The sequence below is a fragment of the Hoplias malabaricus genome, chromosome 8 (genome assembly GCF_029633855.1).
Source record: "Hoplias malabaricus isolate fHopMal1 chromosome 8, fHopMal1.hap1, whole genome shotgun sequence".
In the NCBI taxonomy this organism is placed as follows: Eukaryota; Metazoa; Chordata; class Actinopteri; order Characiformes; family Erythrinidae; genus Hoplias; species Hoplias malabaricus.
In genome coordinates this window covers 15,951,307-15,968,707 of record NC_089807.1, presented here as the reverse complement: position 1 = coordinate 15,968,707, position 17,401 = coordinate 15,951,307, and positions in this window count along the sequence as shown.

Sequence of the window (17,401 nt, the reverse complement as noted above, 5' to 3'; positions counted from 1 at the left end):
GCTGCCTTCCACACAGAGGACTAGGGTTCAATACGTTGCTTTGACAGGAATACTACACTATGCCTGTAGAAGTGTATAGACAAGACTCCTAACACCTACATCTGTTCACCTACATTTATAACATGATGAAAATTGTATGTTGCCCTGAATTGAAGCATTTGCCCAATATGTAACTATCATGCACAGATTTAGAACTCTATAAGTGTGTCTGAGTGAGAACAGCACAAATCCAAAGTGATGTTAAACCTGCTCTTTAGTACAGTCTAAAGAGTCTGGACAAATACAGAGAGGTTTAGACCCTGCATGATCCCTGTAATTTTAAGTTTGTTATCCTCCAGGGCCTTGTTTCCTGAGATAAGCGTTGGGGGTGGGGGGAGGGGGGGGGCGAGAATCTGGAACGTGCAATCTACAGCTAGGGCACAAAAGAAGAGGTAAAAGCCACCACATAAAAGCAGGACCTTTCTGCATGAAATGGCAGGACGTTAAGGCAAGGTCAGAATAATGAAGGAATCAACCTTCTTTTGACCAAAAACCTTGGCATCAATGCTGTCCTTATTCCAATGAAGACTTAAACAGATGTCTCAGCATGAGAAAGCCTCACATAGATGGCTTACCTTCCTCTTTTATGTCCACATCAGGCAATGATTTCCTAAATCGGCCTTGGAGCTTTGCTTATGCCATTTCCTCGTAAGATCGATCTCCTTTTCATATGAAACCAGAAGGCTCAGGATCAATGACGTATGCAGTCATGCTGTTAATGAGGAGAGCTTGAAATCATTGCGTCACCTGGAGATAATGTTTAAAACTTATTAATTGAAGGTCATGCAATTCTAATCTATGCTTGACTATTTCAAAATTAATGTATATTAAGGTATTTTCCAGTTTGATGCAAAGTTCACCTTTAAGCGAGGAGGAGGACGAGGCTTTAGATTTGTCAGTCATAATAATAATAATAATATTAATAATAATAAATTATATTTGTGTTTTTCAAAAACCAAAAAATTCTTCTAATTACAATGGTAATGATGAACAAATTACACAATACATGAATAAGAACAGAGCAGAGTAAATAATGGCAATGTTGAGCATACCATATTAGGACAGGTTGTTTTTTTTTACCTTCCAATCTAGTTCATAATGATAATTGCACTTTTCTAGATGTGCAAGATGTTTACATTCTTTGGAACATTAGGGAATCGCCTCAATCACAACCAGTCTGTAGCATCCACATGGATGTCGCAACAGCAGCCAAAAAGCACCAGTGCGCTCAACACACATCAGCTATTAGATAATGTTGAGACAGATGGGATGAGAGGGAATGACTAAGTCCATTTATTGGAAGATGTCAATGATTAGGAAGCAGAACATAGTGTCCCTGTCAGTGCACTCAGGCATTGGGATTCAGAGAGTCCACAGAGAGACCATCCCTTCTTGAACCCACCAACACTTCCAGCAACCACTATCCAAATACTGGACAGGCCCTAAGTTGCTTAGCTTCAGTGGGTTTGCATGTTCTGATATTTGGTGTTATGGCAGTTAGTTAGTTTCAGAATATGTTCTCCTTGTCCTGTAAAATTGACATTTTGCGTATAGGTGATTTTTTCCCCTGAATGTGACAATACGTAACTTTCTTGGCACCAAGTGAAATATGATATGGAAAGCATTCCCTTGTGGTAAACACACAGTGTGACTCATTGTGGCAGTAGCACCACTGGTATGACATTAATGATGTCAGCATTTCAGACCTTCTATAGACTAGTATAGACAGAGGTCAAGAAATGACCTGCTCTCCAACACAAAAGTGTGTCACCAGCCAGTGCTGCTTGGGGGTTGGGTGTTATATTTCAGGCTAAATATGATCTTGGGTGGCTTAGTATGACCCTCAACCTCTCACCCCAGTGTCTCTAGAATTACACACAGTCACTTAGAAAGGGTAAAGTGGGCTACGTCTGTCAAAGGACACATGGAGCTGTTTGGAATAGGAGTGACAGTTTTACAGACCAAATAAAGATGATCTGATAGCTGCAACTATTTTAGAAGCCTCCCTTATAAAAATTTTCCTCCCTTCCATCTCCATCTCATTTCGGCTCCCAGAGTCTCCACTCTTTTTGCTGTCTAGTGGTCACCTTAGTGTTCCCATTACCCTACTCTTCTCTGAAACCCTCAAGTTCCCCTGCTTCTTCCATGTGAAGCACTCAGGAACTAATTAGGCTCATTATAAAGACATACAGCATTTCCTCCCCTTTGTTTGTCTGGTTAAGTCTGAGGTCTGTCACCTTCTACCTGCTGTACCCTTTCATTATAGTTATCTGAAGAGACCCCTGTACTTTCCCAGCTTTTAATCAGCCCTTTCCCATTGGTCATTCTCACTGGTATCCCTCATCAGGCCTCTCTTCCTCTGGCGTACTTTCCTGCCCTTTCTATTCCAAGCTCAACTTTATATGAATGCCCTTAACCTCGAGCCAAGAAAGGAAGGAGATGGGGTAGGATAAAGGTCTGCTTCTGTTCATGTGATTCGATACAAAACTAATGTTTTATTGGAGATCTTTGATGTTGTTTTTATCAGCAGGCCCCTAAAGACATTGCAGCTCTATACGTAGCACTGGACAATAAAATTAACTGGACTTCTGTTTTTCAGATTTGTTGCATGACCAGCTCGTAATGGCATATGTGACTTTCCTGATTAGATTCAAATCATTTTACAGACCCTGCTGTAAAATTCTTAAAATAAATGAACGGAACCTACTTGTGGCTGAGCATTTCAGTGTTTTGTTGGTAGATTATGTAATGTTCTCCTTCTGTCCATCCATAGCTTAAATGCATTACCGTAGTGTTGGCAACAATTACAAGATATTAAAGTAAATGTGTAAGTAAATAAATAATTAAATAAAAAATGGGGGCCTTTTGGTGTGTTACTGACACACAGCTACAGGGTCAAGGGGTCCTGGGTTCCATCCTTTGGAATTTGGTATGTACTCTCTTTGCCTGCATGGATTTTCCTCATGTTCTCTTGTTTCATGCCACAATCCAAAAACGCATACCTGTGGGTGGATTGACTATGGAAATTTTTACATGTGTGAGTGATGGGGTGAATGTGTGATTCCTTGTGATACACTGTGTTCCGGCTTTGTGCCCAGTGATTCCAGGTAGGCTTCAGATATAATGTGACACTGAGCAGGGGGCAATGGTTACAGAACAAATAAATAAAGAAACAAATACACGAAAATAAAACAAAGTAAAATACAAAGTAATAAATAAATAGGCACTCTACAGTATGACTAGTAATTTATATAAAAAGGTTTTCTTTGCATCTTTCTTTGTAAGTGTTTACAGACTACAAATGAATAATTAAAATGAATACAGAGAGGTTTTATTCATTTTGGATCATTAACATTGATCTATTTATTATGACATATTCACATAATTCTTTGATTAGTGTTACGCAACTCTTATTTTATTTAAATGTAATAAAATTAATGTGCATATTTAGCAGCTCTCATCTCACCAGTCCATTCTTTCACACCCTGCTCACGTGTGTCTCAACAGAGAAGTTAAAGAGCTTATTTTTTCGCACCAGGTTTTGGTGTAATTTTGACCTGAGCATCATTTTGAAGTGCTTCAGATTCTTTATTTGTGGAAGAATGTGAAAACTCCCATGAAGGATCTACTTTTCTGCCTGTGTCTTGCAAAGTGGTTAGAGGCAGAAGTCTCAGAGGTGAGGAGCTCTATGTGTTTAACAGGGACACTGGACCCTGACCTAGCTTCCATTCCTACTGACGCCAAGAAGCTCAGGACCTCTGGTTGACTTCCTGATGAGAGAGAGAGAGAGAGAGAAAGAAGCTTATTTGACTTTTATTTGAGTTGTATGACCACATGTGACTAGCAGACATATCATTTGATTCATTCTGAGTTCAGATAAACGGTCAGTTTTTCTGATAATGAAGATTCCAGAACCCAGTTGCCAAAGTCCAGTCACATCATCATTAGAGATGCAAGGTGGCATAACTCAAGAGAAGGCAAGCATAACTGAGCATTTCCACAGGTCTACCTTAAAAGAGGGACCTTGATTGAATCATGAGGAAAAAACTATGCTTTCTCCGTGTCTCTTTTTACTGAACTAGTGATATGATTACGTGCTGTAAATTCTGTAATGTAATATAACATCTGCAGTGCCGAGAGCTTTGATAGCCACTTATCAGATTCTGGATCTGGTGTATAGTGTCCAGTCAGTGGCAGGGGTCACAGGCTACTGCAGCAGGCCATTCTGCATGGCTGTCAACACATTGAGACCTTCCAACGAAGCTGCCTTCCTCACTTCATAAGCTCCAAATGATCCTGTCCAGCCAACCACAGCACGGAGCCCTCCATGGGACTTTACATAAAATATATACAACAGAGAAAACCAAAGCAGGCTTCCAAATGCTGTAAAATGATATATGACGCTTAAAATGTCTCCTTAAGGAATGGCAGGAGATGGGGGGATTTTGTTTAGTATTTGGTATTTAGCTCAAAGCCCTGAATTGTTCAGGACAGTTAACACTGGAAAAACATTTTTTTATCAAGGCTAAATTCTACTGCAACACAGTAGAAGTTCACATTAATCATTGCTTCTTTCCTTTTGACCCTCTTGTTGATCCCCTTTGTTGCCGTATCTGCTTCTACTGTTCTGGGAAGGTTTTACATTAGATGTTGAAACATTTCAGTGAGGATTCAATGGCATTCAGCCACAGGAGCATTAGTGAGGTCAGGTATCAGTGTTGGATGATTAGTTCTGGATCACAGACACTACTCCAGCTCTTCCCAAAGGCTTTGAATGATGCTTCTTCACTCCAGATATATTTGTTGCACTGCCAACAGCCCAATACACAACGAGCCAACACTTGTCATTGAGCATGGTGACATTTAGCTCATGTGCATCTGCTCCAGAGAGTCCCATGCCATTTTCTGTTTTTCTACGGAGATCATGCAGTGTATGTTTGCCAAGGTCTAAGCTGCATTTCTCATCTGGGCTGCATTTCTCAGTTATTGCATCACTGAATGTGGCTCCAGTGTAGAAGATCCTTTGTAAACAGCCGAGAATTACAGTCTCATCTCAAGAAAAATAAAAGTGTGGATCATTAACTACACATCATTTTGTTTATATAAATGTATGTGAAATATATTGCACTTGAACTGTTCATTTAGCCTCCACAGTGTGAAGACAAATTGCAATGAAATCAGTTTAAATCAAATTGGTTTATTTTATAAGGGGAAAAAAAAACTAATCAGAATTGGAATTAGGCATACCAGTCTATGATTGGTGCATACCCCAGCTTTTGGGAAACCTGGGACACTTGGTTAATTACATAAATTATGCACGTAACATTCAGAGCAGTAGAAAGCACTTGTTTTCGATTTCTGCAGATCTTTACCTGTGTGTATGTTATTGTATCCTCTGTCTGTCAGGGGTCATACGCACTGCTGTGTCTCCCCTGGGCTCTGGGAAAACTTTCTCATCTGTGAAAGGTGTGTTTGTGTTTGTGTGTGTGTGTGTGTATGTGTGTGTGAGTACACACTTTTCACTGCTGTCAGAGGGGGAGGTGACAGGAATGGCCAAACAGAGAAAAGCAATAGGGATGTAAACATGTCCAGCTCTCTGCTCTCCGGTCTTTAACCCAGCCCCAGTTGGTTTGCTCATCTTGCCGTGAAGCATCCGTTTGATGTCCTTTAGATAAACAAGGTTATTTACAGTGCTAGAGGGATACTCTGCCCCTCACTGTGAGGCCCCTCTCTGAGACAGCAAGCAGAGGTGTGTTCACGGTGTGTGTGAGTGTGTGCGTACTGGTGTTGGGTTCTAGTGTGGGACAGCAGTAAAACATCATTCCCGTCTGCTTGAACACAGAAAATTGTGGTCACATCAAGCAGATGTGCCAAATTGCATTTACTTTTTGTTTATTACAGTGTCAGAGATAAATAAAATAAAAAGTGAATATATTATATAATATATTATAATATGGACTCTTATGCACTCTTATGCATGGCCAGTCCACCTACCAGTTTTTAGGCTGTGGGAGAACACGACCCCAGTACTCTGGAGCTGTGTGACAGCGATGCTACTTGTAGTGCCACCACCACTTCTACTGAAATAAACACATGAACCTGTCAATATGAAATAACTCAAATATAACACAAACTATAAAAAGAAGAAATTGTTGACCATAATTGAATTGTTATCCAATTATTTACTTTGAACTTTAGGGTTTACATTGTAGCTTTTATCCTTGGATGTTTTTGTCCTGGAATTTGTACCCTTTGGTTTTCTCACACCTGTCTTTCAGAGATGAATGCTTTATACACTGTTTATCCAAGTGATTACTCTACATCATATGTTTATGGTAATAGATAATCAAACAAGTGGTTTTACATAAACTATGCATTAACCTGCTGCAAAATATCTAAGGTTAAAACATCTATCTTTTTGAGAATTCTAATTATTAATATTATTTTATTTAACCAAGCTGCTAATCAAATAATTTTGACAACTCAGAGCATAATCAAAACAGACTTTGTTATCCTCAGCTATGAGCTAAGTGTCTACTCCTGATTATGTGAAGGCATGCTTGTGATCTGAGCAGTGTGCTTGAGATGTCTGATAGCTGTTGTAGCTTTCATGCTCCCCTTTCAGACACTGGGCCCCTTGCTGGAACTCTTAAAGCACTGCGATAAAGGCATACTGGAGAGCAGCCTCCAAACCTGATCATTTATCATCATTTACTGTAGCCCCAGTGGAGGTGGACTGGAGGCAGGATTTGGGCTGTTCTCCTGCAGGTAGAGTCTAAGCCTGAGGGGGTACTTAAGGTGAAGGGAGAGTTTTGGTATTAGCTTGTCAAAAGGGCACCATGGTAATCCAGGATTACTGAGGCAGTGTGTGTGTGTGTGTGTGTGTGTGTAGGTGTGTGTGTGTGTGTTTGTGTTTATGTGCTCCTCTTTTATCTGCCATTCAATCAGATCCTCTGTCAGCGTCAGCTCTCTTCCCATCATGAACCTGACTGTTTATCCTAATCCAGGGAATAATCCATCTATTGTAACTGAATGCTTTGACTGGGTATTCATGTGTAAGAATGTTTTAAGTAATATTTGTACTTTTCAGGAACACATAGAAGTAATATTTCAATACACTATTATTTAAAATACATTAGGTACAGGTTTGATTTTAATTACCTTATTTTTACAGGGACTGTTTGATTTAAAAATACATAGTCCTCATTTTAAGATTAAACAGTTTGACATATTGTGTAAACATTTATTAAACACTCCATTCAATCCTAAGTACATTTTGTCCTTATATGGAATTTAATGTTAAAAAAAACCCAGCTCATTTTATTTCTATTTTTGATGTTACAAAATGTGTCTATTTTGCTTGTAGCTGTTTAGGCCCCTGCTACATTTGATAAAATTCACTGCTTTGTGTTACTGGATTGTATAGCAGTTACACCCAGCCAATCAGAATAATGAATAAATTAATAAACAAAGTAAAATAAGTTAATAAACAAAGAATTAATAATTTAAATATATATTTAAGGAGGGCGGCACGGTGGCGCAGCAGGTAGTGTCGCAGTCACGCAGGTCCAGGGACCTGGGGGTTGTAGGTTCGATTCCCGCTCCGGGTGACTGTCTGTGAGGAGTTGGTGTGTTCTCCCCGTGTCCGTGTGGGTTTCCTCTGGGTGCTCCGGTTTCCTCCCACAGTCCAAAAACACACGTTGCAGGTGGATTGGCGACTCGAAAGTGTCCGTAGGCGTGAGTGAATGTGTCTGTGTTGCCCTGTGAAGGACTGGCGTCCCCTCCAGGGTGTATTCCTGCCTTGCGCCCGATGATTCCAGGTAGGCTCTGGACCCCCCGCGACCCTAAATTGGATAAGCGGTTATGGATGGATGGATATATATTTAAGGGTGAAATTAATTCAGAAAAAGTTTCCTCATGGTTTGATAACTTTCCAATCTATTTGTGCACTGCAATAAAGTCTGGTGTTTTTACAAAGCACAACACTACTCCAGCCAATCAGCAACAGGGAGTGTTTCTGCTCATGCACAGGATGGGGTAAGGGTAGAAACGGGAGATATGAACATAAACACATTGTCCAGAGAGATGGCTGGAAAACTCTATAGGCTTTTGAATGGTGGAGAAAACTCTGACTATAATTGAAAGGTATGGAAAGGGATAAGGATGTTGCTCTACTCCTGGGTAACATTATTGGGTATGGGTAACATTACATGTTGCTGTTTCACAAATGCAGCAAGTAAGTTGAAATGGACTCAAAATTTGGAACACCATAGCCAACTTCGCATAAAGTACACACATACCAAAAGTACTATGAAACTAAACAGCCCAAATGAGTTTCAGTGGTAATTAAAACAGTTAATAAAATCTTACAGACAAGTTCAAATTCAAACAGAAACTAGTTGGCTTTTTATTTGAACATAACATTCTACTTTATAAGGGACAACAAGTTACATTACTTTGGAAAGAACATAAGGCCTGGCATTGCATGTACATGGATTTGAGAAGCTGTTCTCCAGAATCATGTACCGTGCCTTTAATAGTCATCTGTGAATAATTTCTCAATTAAAAAGGTTAATAACTAAATAATAAAACTGCGGCTGAAGGGGTTAAGGGGATAATTATTACACCTTAAGGTATACTATTTATTATTTGTATAAGTAAATGAATGATTGAGTCATAAGTTATAGAAATGTGTAATGAACCATACATCTACAGCCAACATCAGGCCATTTGTTCATGCTTTTCAGGTCTGTTGTTATCTAGGTGTTTCATTATTTATTCCAGTTGTAGTTCAGTAAATTAGAGCCTGAATGAGGTGAAGCAGGCCCGGCTCATCACCTTTGTCCTTCGGCGCCCTGGTAATTTGTGGCCTGTTGAAAGTGCTTGGCTGCGGTTCATGGGTGTACGTGCCACCGGAGTGGAGGAGACTCAGGAGAGACGAAATAAACAAACACATGTACTTTCCTCCTGCTTAACCAGAGACCTGCAGAACACAGCCACACAAACTCATGCATGGACTAGGCATGCACACAAATGCACTCTCACCACACACTCACACACACACACACACACACACACACACACATGCACAAACAGACAGAGAGAGAGAAACTTATTACAATAAAAAAAATCAGTCATAAAACAACAACATAACACCTAACATAATGCCATAACACAATTTTTAAACAGTGTTGACAGATTGTGCTTTTTGGAATATGCTTTTATAGATGATTATATATGTCTATGTCAGTTGTCATGAAAGGCTCATGTAGGTGAGATCACACCAGCAATGTCCCCACCCTTCAAAAAACTTAATTCATATCATCGTTTTCACAATTCAGATTTGCCATTTTAATTTAAAAATCACTATTAAGTATTTTCCCTAACATAGCTGAGGTCAAGCATTAAGCAAAGTGACTACCACTGGCACCAAAGTCCTGGTCTAGCAGTCTAAACATTGCTGTCTTTGTTGGACTGGGGAGTTTTTGTCTTCATGGTTGACGCCTCTTTTTTGGTGTGATTAGTGGCGTGTGTTAGGAGGGATTTCTCAACACTTGAGGCCTGGAGAATGGACTGGAGAGGACACCACTGAGTGAAGCTGGAGGCTTGTACGCATGAGCAGGTCAGACTGGTGTCCTGCATCCCACCTGCTTTGTGTGTGTGAGGTAAAGGCTGCAGGGCAAAAGCGCTGGGATTTAGCTGGACGTTCTGCTTGGTTGATCAGAGGGTTTGAGCAGAATAATGGATGATGATTTGCACGGGGGCCCACATTGTTCTGTACACAGTCTTCTAGCAACAGATGGTTGCTGAGCCAATGTGATCTGTGGACACACATTTTCATCACTATATCAAAAACTTTGTGGAAGCAGGAATAATTTAGTTAAAATATAAATGAAAAATGTATTCATTATATAATTTTTCAGCCTGATTCTATCATTCAGATACACATGATATAAAACAAATGCGCTAAATATAGGGATAATAAATTATTTAAAACGGGTCTATATACAAAACCAGACCTTCTCAATATTCTCTTAAAAATCATTACATTTACATTTGTCATCTTAGATTAGATCTTAGATAAAATTGTTGCATTATTTGTCTGTTGCTGGACAATTCAGACAAGCCACATTTTCTTTGAAAATGGTCATTCAAGTATATTTGAAAAATGTGCTTTCATTATTTTAAAAACATTTTCATATTTGTTCGTTTGGGGCTAGGAAAGCTTTTTGTGATGTTGTATAATGTATTCATTCATTCATTCATTCGTTCGTTTGTTCGTTTGTTCATTCATTCATTCATTCATTCTGTTTTGAATTACCAATTCACCCATGTGTGGATGTGCACAATAAATATGTGTATTTGGACTGTGGGAAAAATCCAGAGCATTTGGAGGTAACCCATGCAGCCACAAGGAGAACACACTAAACTACTCACAGATAATTTCTTGAGGCTGTGCTTGAACCCACATCCCCAGGACCCTATAGCTTTGTGTCAGCAACACTAACTGTTGCACCATCATGCCACAAACCTACTCTCTACAAATACATTTTGATTGGATTTTGGCTGATAATATGTATGTAAATAATTTTGTCAAGGAAAAAATGTCTTTCTTTGAATAATTGCTGTGTCAGTAAGTGATGTTTTATCAACTGATGTTTGATATCTATCTAGAAATCCTGAACATAGATTTAACACCCAAATTGAGTGTGTTCTTCTGCTTCATCTGCTGTTTTATAAGTAAATTCTCTTTGAACTGAGCTAGGCCTGAGGCAGTGGAGGCCTAAAGTCTGCTCTCCCTGGCTCTTAGAGGCTTATGAACACAGACAGTGTTTAGCATTTTGACGAGGGCTGAAGCGGGTCATTTGTTTCTCTGTAAAGGGCTTGCTGACTTCCTCCAATGGTGAAATGCCTCGAGGGCAGTTGTTTAGGAGTTCTCTAGCACAGCGCGGGCAATTTGTGCTGCTGAATGTGAGAAAGGCCATATGCTCTGGTCTGAAAAACACAAACAAGCCAAACAAAGCCTGTTTCTTGTTTATTAATGTTGTGTAATGGTTTCTGAGTGTGTGTATACACACACTATGTAATGCGGGGCTGTTCCTGTGACACACACCTTCAATTCTGTCCCTTTTATTACACACAAAAGGAATTTACTCTAGTCAGTTGTACAATAATCAGTGTGCCAGATTTATCTTTCTTTAATATTATGCCTCTGATCAGATGGCCACAAAGTTTTTTTTTAAAGCCAGTTTTCATTCTCTTGTGAGTCCAGATTTACAGCATAAATGTGGGAACAGTGCAGTCATAGTCCAAAAATTACACCACAATTCAAATTTGTGAAGTCACTTGTCCTAGTAATGTTTAGCAAACTTTAGCACTGTGATAGTAAAGTGATGGTGGCAAACAGGTGCCCTGTTTTCCTCCCACAGTCCAAAAACACATGCTAGTAGGTGAAATGGCTACACAAAAGTGTCCATAAGTGTGAGAGTGAGTGAATGTGTTAGTGTCATCCTGCAATGGACTGGCGCTGCCTCCAGGGTGTGTTTCTGATTTCTGATGTGGTTACAGACCATATTAATAATAATTAACTTTATATATATCTACCTTTACATTTGAATTAAATCTCAAAGTGCTACAAGGTAAAAATGTATAAAATCAATTAACAAGTTAAAACATCACAAGCCCCAGCTAATTTTTAACACAAATAGTATGGGTCTAGTATATTGGTTATTTTTAAACATTTATCTGTAACTAGACATTGAAAAATTCAATTAGTGTGGGCCATTTGAAACAATAAATGCACTCCTGGGCCTGCTGTGGATATCATACATACAAACATACTTTATAAAAAACATGGCATTTATAATTGGATTTAGCCTAAAACAGTATGAAACATATAAATCAAGGTACGAGAAGTTTTTACAGCCTTTTTGTAATTGTGAAAATCTAAAAAGTATTTTGATATGCTATTTCTTGCCATTCAGCCTATGCCTACATTGAATTATTAAACTGCAATTGCAAGGGAATGTCTGCTCTGGGTTTGAGAGCCTGGGTGGTTCTCGACAGGGAGGAGTGTAGTGGTTAATGCTTCAGCAGAGACGGCGTGTTTGGATTCCAGGGCTGGAGTGGCACGCAGTCGTGTAGGGTGACGAGGAGCGGCTGGATCGTTCCATCTTTTGCACTTGGGAAGATAGAGAGGGCTAAGAAATTGATTACACTAAGAATTCTAAAAGAAAAAAGAGAGGAAAAGTAGCATTCTGAAGTTTGTGTTATTGGAGTGTGTTCTGGGTTACTTGGACATCGCTGTGGTCAGTGTGTTTGCTTCCTGCAGGCAGGACACGAAGTGAACTGAGCCGAGACTCTCCAAAACACAGCAGATTTCACAGCTTCCTCTAGTTGACATCCCCATGGCAATGTAAATCAAACACAGCACACACAATCTTTTAGGGTATGTTTTATTCAAACCAGATCTGAGTCCAAAAATATGAACAGAGCTGTCACAGTGAGGTTAAGCGCAGTACAAATGGTGACATTTTAATTGGAGTTGAAGTCTTTCTTGCTTTGGAAATCAGCTGACTGCTGACTTAGATATTCAGTGGCTAATATGAGCTGATCCGACTGAGACGGTTTACTGTACAGTGAGGAGGAAATGACTGATTTTTACACCGTGTTTGAAACACAAGCCTGGTCTGACACTCCCAGGCCTGGACGCTAGAGTTCATGTCACTGGGGGATTATTTTGGGCTGCAATGGAGAAGGGTGTTGAAAATGTTTTCGCTCTAGCCCAGCAACAGTCTTCAGCCTTAGCAGTAAAGGTTCGCCGCACATAGGAGCAACAATTTACAAGCAGCTTATGCTCAGTCCGCGTTCGATTATTTTTGTTGTTGCTTGAGATTTCTCAGACAGATCCCATAGCTGCAGCTGTGTCCAGTGTCCAGCCGTAGAGGCACACTCAGTGCCTTTGTGTTGAGGGAGTAGAGGAATGTTAATGTGTCAGTCATACCTTCATTTCTCTGGATGCCGCTCAGTGTTCGAGGCCAGGCCTGTTTCTCTCATCTTGAGGAAACCTGCTACTTTCATGTGACCCCCCCCACACACAAATTTTCTTACTCCTGTTGGCCTTCTGCGTAGACGTGTCATCCTTCATCTAGCCTGTGTTTATTTTGATATGCCTTTTGTGGGGTTCATGCAAAGACCTGATTGAGAGCAGGCCTGTCCTCGTCATGGACTAAATGGTGCCCCATGGCCCCAAACCAAGAGATTTAAACCCTCATAAGTGTTTCAAATCTGCTGAAGATTTTATTTTGAGCTGGATTTCTTTACACTTCAGTTTTGTTCACTCAATTTCCTTTGAAGAACACACAAAACTGGACTTTGGAAAAAGGCCATAATCGGTGAAACTAAAACCTATCAGAGCACATTCTCTCATCCAAAACAGTGGGTTCACTTTAGATTTAAATGGAACACACACTCACAGTGAGTAGTCTCATATTTTTACAGTTCTCACCGGACAAAACAAAACTCCACTCTATTACCCTGTAGTGATTAGCCTAGTTCTCAGCTGACAAAGACGTTGCTCTATCAGACTATTGCTTTGAAATATAGTTACGGCCACTCAGGTGTTTATAGAAAATGAGAGACAGAAAAGGAGGATTAAAGAAAAGAAATGCCTCTTGGAGAGGCTTCTATTATTTTTGTTTCTCTGATCCTCTGACACCTCAGTGCCGCAGCATTTCAGCTGTCAGGCCGAGCAGCATGAGACGCAGCCGCTGGCTCATCTTTCTTTTCTCAGAGCTGAAGGTACACCTCAGCCCATGATTCTGTCCAGGAGTCACAGAGAGAGTCATGGAGTGCACCCTCTCCCACAGGAGAGAAGGTTACACAACTGTAAGCCATCCCAAGCAACTGCAAACCATGCTAACTATATAGTATTTTACAGTACCAGTCACACTATATTAAATTACTGGTTAGACTACTGTAAGCCAGGCTAAAAAAAAAATGCATCCCATGCTTACTATACACTTGTTTTTAGTTCAAGGTAGACTACTGTAAACATGCTCTCTATGCCATCTATACAGTATTTCACACTACTGGGTAGATTACTGTAAGCCATGCTAAGAAAATGTAAGCCATATTGTCTAGGTACACTTTTACATTGTTTTAAAACATTTACATTACTTTAAAACAGTTAGCTAAGGTGCTAAAAAACTGATTGCTGAGCCACATCCAAAACGTTGTACAATTAAAGGCCATTAAGCTATTCATCTAATAAACTTTAACAACTATCCTTCTCTCAACCACAGAAATTAACTGTATTTCTTGGCAAAATTATTTGCAAACAATCGTCTATCAATTTTACCAATAAGCTGTGTTAGGTCGCCAGACATCCCGTTTAAGAATGACACTCTAGTTTTTCAGCTCCAAGTCCTGGACAGACAGTTAATAGTCCTTCTTTTTTGAAGGAAACTATTTAAATATCTCACTTTGCAATTACATATTGTAATTGACTCAGGCAAATGTCAGAAGGAAAGCTTTGCATTTAATTGGTGTAACAGTGTTATTTGATACTGGGCTGAAAATGTCAATGCTTGGCCACTTACTTATTCCATATTCCAGCTCCTGAATTCCTAACCAATTGAAGCATTTATTTAATTGTAAATAAAATAAAAGGCAGGTATATTTTTCTCTGTTTAACAAAAGCTGTTAAGCTTTCTCTGAAAACCTATAAGGTCCTGACAGCTCCCTGCTCATCACAATTCACTATTTTACAGTGTTGGTTAGACCACTGTAAGCCACCCCAAGAAAACGCAAGTTTTTTTTTTTACTGTGCTGGTGCAGTAGTCATTGCCAGGGCCCCCTTTTGAGCTACTATAAAAACACTTGCAATCATATTATAAATACATTGCACAGGCAATTCTGCCTAGTAACTCCCCATTTGGCCCCCCAGCAGGACCACTGTGCGGCTCTTTTAACACCTTTGTGCCGGTGTGTGATGTTTATTCCAAGTGCTCTGTTTTTGTAATCAGCCGGCAGGCAACACTGATTTGATAGGCACATTTAACACCAGGCATGGTGTGTGTAGCGCGTACTTGGCCAAATGCCATTGCTAGAATACACATGGTAAAAGCATCAAGGTGCTCCCCATTCATTTCAGCAATGCCACCAAAGCCTACTCATCAAGCTTCTGTTTTAATAACACTGTGCATGGCAAGATGCTGCCTTGTTCCCTCAGAATTCAATAGCAGTAGATGCAGGCTCACTAAGACTCGGTCACACCTCTTTCAGCTCTGGGCTTCAGCTCAGTGTTTGAATGTAAATGGTTGGTGCTTAAGCCCTCAGCATGGTGGTCCTCTGGGAAGGCCCTATGTCTGCAGTCTTTCATTTAACCCATGTGACAAAACTCAATAACAAATTAGTCTGACTTGGGCCTGTGCAAAGACTGATGTCATTTTTGGGTAAAACCACTTTGGACTTACTCTGAGCTTGTTTGAATTTCTCCCTGAGAACATTTGGGTAATAACAGGAGGCTGGATCATAAAGGAGACTAATTGGTATTTCAGGAACAAGGTTTTTATTTTCTGCCTGGAAATTACGACATTTGTCAGCAGTATGTGATTTTTTCTTATGTTGATGGATTGTATTGTGTGCTTTCTTTACTTTTAAGGAGGCATTTTGCAAGGGAGAACAAGGAGAGATCTGTTTCAAAACAAGAACACTAATCTTGTCTTTTATCACTCTCCTAACACAACTGTCGAAGTTCAAGTTCCCAGAGGTTAAGGAGCCCTTACAAATATGCACACTGCAATTAGTATTGTCATAGCAGAAGCATAAAACACTCCAAATCTCGCTTGTAAGTGTAAGGATTTCTATTCAGAAGTAGCTGAGATGTTGTTTTAACCTTAACCAAGCCAATTTGTCTTCAATAAGTAATGTGTCTGTTAATCACAAAGTGGAGGGATTTCCCTTTTTGATTGCGTGTGTGTGTGTGTGTGTGTGTTTTGAGTGTGGGTGTGGGTGTAAGTAAAAAGGAAATGTATAGTTCCTTCTTTTCATGGATTTCTCCATCACCAGATATTTATTATATTAGAGCACTAATACCTTAAGAAGCATTTTATCACTGTACAATGTTTAAGACTCAGACTGTTTAGTCAGCATTTCTAATACTGGCCAGAGAGTAAGAACATACGTGTTTTTTTATTTTTAGAGCAAATTAGAAGTGACATAATATTGTATCCTGTCTAAACCTTCTTAATCTGCTATTCCTTTCTGACACCTCTTAGTCTTCCTGCTCCTCGGGCTGACATCCAACTTAACACCAGATAGTTTCACACCATAAATGTTGTTTGTTGCTTTCTCACAGTTACATCAAGCATTTCACACTGTGCAAACATCAGCGTGAGATCACATAAAGTTCTCCTGGTTAGTTTGGTCAAGAGAGTTTGGACTTTCACTGAGCTGTCATTCCATTAAATTACTGTATGGGAAATTAAACTATTAAAAATACAATGTCCAAAAAATGGTTGGAACAACGGCATATAACATCTATATTTTGATTCTCTAAAGAACCTTTTAAGTAAGTTGTTTTACTTCATTTTTAAAGTCCTTTTGCACTGCATAAATTGGCTTTACTGGTTACGTTGATTTTTATGATTATGTAGACTGATATTTGCTTTTCATGTATCAGCACAGCACAAAGAAAATCACACAAAACTCAAATTTTCTTAACAGATGGGTCCAGTACAATATACTCTTTTCCTGATGGAATTAAACCAATCTAATGTGTTTACCAAGCCCCATTGTCTATAAATGGTTAAAAAAACAAAGTGTCTCAGTCTGGTATGCTAGGCTTTCACTCTCTGCTCATGACAGAATGGTGCCATTTTGGAGGATTTTAGACAATAAAGAGACCACCAAACATACTAAATAAACATCAAAAGCAGCAGAAATAAATAGAAGGATTTATTTCCACATTCACTTCAAATAAATAAATGTGATCTCTGACATTTTCACAGCACTGTATATCCAAATATCCATTCTTATCCAAATATCCCTCCTTCTTGTATTCTGTAGGCCTAGGTGCAGACTTTTTTCCCCCATGCCCTGGCAGTTTGCTGCTGAAGTATAATGCATTATACATCTGTTGGATCTAGCAGGTGTTAATGCAATCCTGCTCTTTTCAATCTGCATTTTACTTGTGATAGATAAGCTGACCCGAGGGCCAGTAACCAAGGATTTTTCTGAAGGGTGTGGATAAAAAATGGGAAGCTACTTCTCTCTTTGGCCCCATTGACATTCCTGTCACATCAAAGCGCTTCTTTTCTGCTAATGAAGTCAAATGCTTCTTTGCTTCCTGGCTTTTCCT